The sequence below is a fragment of the Gossypium hirsutum genome, chromosome A04, assembly GCF_007990345.1.
Source record: "Gossypium hirsutum isolate 1008001.06 chromosome A04, Gossypium_hirsutum_v2.1, whole genome shotgun sequence".
NCBI classification, from domain to species: domain Eukaryota; kingdom Viridiplantae; phylum Streptophyta; class Magnoliopsida; order Malvales; family Malvaceae; genus Gossypium; species Gossypium hirsutum.
Window position 1 is genome coordinate 20,905,696 of NC_053427.1, and position 3,279 is coordinate 20,908,974.

Below are 3,279 nucleotides of genomic sequence, written 5' to 3' on the forward strand. Positions count from 1 at the left end.
GCGAGCCAAAATGCGAATCGATTCTTCTTCATATGTCATATCGGGCTTAATCTCAATCTTTGATAGACTAATCACATGTGAGGGATCAGATCGATATCTACGAAGCATCGAAACATGGAATAAATTGTGGATCTTTTCTAGCTTAGGTGGCAACAGCAGTTTATAAGCAACTGGCCTGATACGCTCTATAATCTCGTACGGTCCAATAAATCTCAGACTCAATTTGCTTTTACATCCGAATCTTAGTATTTTCTTCCACGGTGATACTTTCAAAAATACTTTATCCTCGATCTGAAACTCTATATCTTTTCGTTTCAAGCCCGCATATGATTTCTGACGGTCTGATGTTGTTTTCAGACTTTCACGAATCACTTTCACTTTCTATTTAGTCTCTCTGATCAAATCGACCCTGCGTATCTTGTTTTCACTGAGCTTAGTCCAATACAATGGTGTACGACATTTACGACTGTACAAAGCCTCGTAAGGTGCCATTTTGATACTCGATTGAAGGCTATTATTGTATGAAAATTCCATTAGTGGTAAGTATTGTTCCCGCGTACCTTCGAACTCGAGAATGCAACATCTCAACATATCCTCAAGTATTTGGATTATTTGTTCGGACTGACCATCTTTTTGTGGATGAAAAGCAGTGTTGAAATGTAATTTCGTACCTAGTGCATCTTGCAGTTTCTTCCAAAACCGCGATGTAAATCTCAGATCTCTATCTGAAACAATAGAAATAGGCACTCCGTGTAATCTCACAATCTGAGAAACATACAATTCAACTAGCTTATTGAGCAAATAATCTGTACGAACCGGAACAAAGTGAGCTGATTTAGTCAATCTATCCACAATAACCTAGATTGCATCTTTCTTACTTGGTGTCAACGGTAAACCGGATACAAATCCATCGTGACTCTGTCCCATTTCCACTCAAGTATCATGATTGGCTGAAGCAATCTAGAAGGTACCTGATGCTCAACTTTTACTTGTTGACACACTAAACATTTTGAAACAAAGTAAAAAATGTCTCGTTTCATACCATGCCACCAGTAAAGCTGTTTCAGATCATTATACATCTTCGTACTACCCGAGTGAACAGATAACCAACTGTTATGAGCTTCATTCAAAATCATCTGAATCAATTCTAAATTTCTCGGGACAGATATTTGATTTCTGAACCTCAAACAACCCTCAGCATGAACTCTGAACTCTGAATCAACATTGGAATCACACTGAGCTCGCTTTGCTAACAAATCATCATCAACTTTCTGAGCATCGAAAATTTGTTGAACAAATAACGGTCTTGCTTTTAATTTAGCTATTATCGAACCATCATCAGACATTGCCATATGTGCATTCATTGCATGCAAAGCAACCAGTGATTTTCGACTTAAAGCATCAACAACAACATTAGCCTTTCCCGAGTGATAGTCAATCACAAGCTCATAGTCCTTTAGCAATTTTAACCATCTGCGTTGTCTCAAATTCAGATGTTTCTGAGTCATCAAGTATTTTAGGCTTTTGTGATCAGAATAAACATGACATTTTTCACCGAACAAATACTGACGCCATATCTTCAATGCAAATACTATAGCTGCCAATTTTAGGTCTTGTGTCGGATAGTTCTTTTCATGCGGCTTTAACTGTCTAGATGCATAAGCTATAACTTTGCCTTCCTGCATCAAAACACTGCCCAAACCATTTAAAGATGCATCACTACAAATAACAAATTCTTTACCTGATTCTAGCTGAACTAGCACTGGAGCTTCGTCAAAAGGGCTTTCAACTGATCAAAACTTTTTTGGCACTTTTCTGACCACTCGAACTTAACATCTTTCTGAAGTAACTTCATCATCGGGGTTGCAATAATAGAGAAACCTTTCATGAACCATCTATTATAACCGAAAAGTCCCAAGAAACTTCAGACTTCGAAAACATTTCTCAGAGGTTTCCAATCAAGTATAGCTAAAATTTTACTCGGATCAACCCGAATACTTGATGCTGATACAACATGACCTAGAAAACTGACTTTGCGTAACCAGAACTCACATTTACTGAACTTTGCATACAACTGTTTATCTCGCAAAGTCTGTAACACAAGTCTCAGATGTTCGACATGCTCAGTTTCCTCACGGGAGTAGATCAAAATGTCATCTATGAACACAACCATAAACTGATCTAGATACTGTCTAAAGATCCGATTCATCAAATCCATGAAAACAATAGGTGCATTAGTAAGCCAGAAAGGCATAACCAAAAAATCATAGTCCATACGTCATTCAGAAAGCAGTTTTTGGTACATAGGAGTCTTTAACTCGTAACTGATAGTAGTCTGATCTCAAATCTATCTTCGAAAACAATGTAGCCCTTTTTAGTTGATGAAACAGATCGTCAATCCATGACAACGGATACTTATTTTTTATAGTCACCTTGTTGAGCTGTCAGTAATCAATACACATCCTCATTGTTCCTTCTTTCTTTTTCACAAATAACACTGGTGCACCCTAGGGAGAGAAACTCGATCGCACGAAACCTCTATCTGTTAACTCTTGCAATTGAGCTTTCAATTCTTTTAATTTAGTAGGTGCCTTTCTGTATGGAGCTATCGATATCGGAGTCGTCCCCGGTACTAACTCAATACCAAACTCTACCTCTCAATTAGGTGGCAAACCCAGTAATTCTTCACGAAACACATCTGAATACTCACACACAACATGTACTGATTCAATCTTTCTTTTGGTTACTTTACTGTCAAACACATATGCAAACTAAGCTTCGAAACCTTTTCTTATATATTTTCGAGCTAACATTGAGGAAATCACTGCCGGTAAACCATTCAGATAATTAGATTCAACCTGAATAATCTCATCATTCTAGAACCGTAAATGAATAGTCTTTATTTTGTAGTTTACAACAGCATCATGCAAAGTCGACCAATCCATACTCAAAATTATGTCAAACTCATCGAATGGCAACAACATCAAATCAACCGAAAAACTCGAATTCCGAATCATCAAAGGACAATTCCTACATACTTTATCAACCATTACACATCAGTCCAAGGGGTTTGATACTCTAATCACAAACTCAGTAGACTCAACAGGCAAAGTCTTACTGAATACTAAAGTCTCATACACATAAGAATAAGTCGAACCAGGATTAATCAATGCAATTACACTAGTACCATAGAGATTGAATGTACCAGCAATAACATCTGGGGATGAGGCCTCCTCGCGTGCAAGAATAGCATAGGCTTTGGCAGGTGCACGAGCCTTA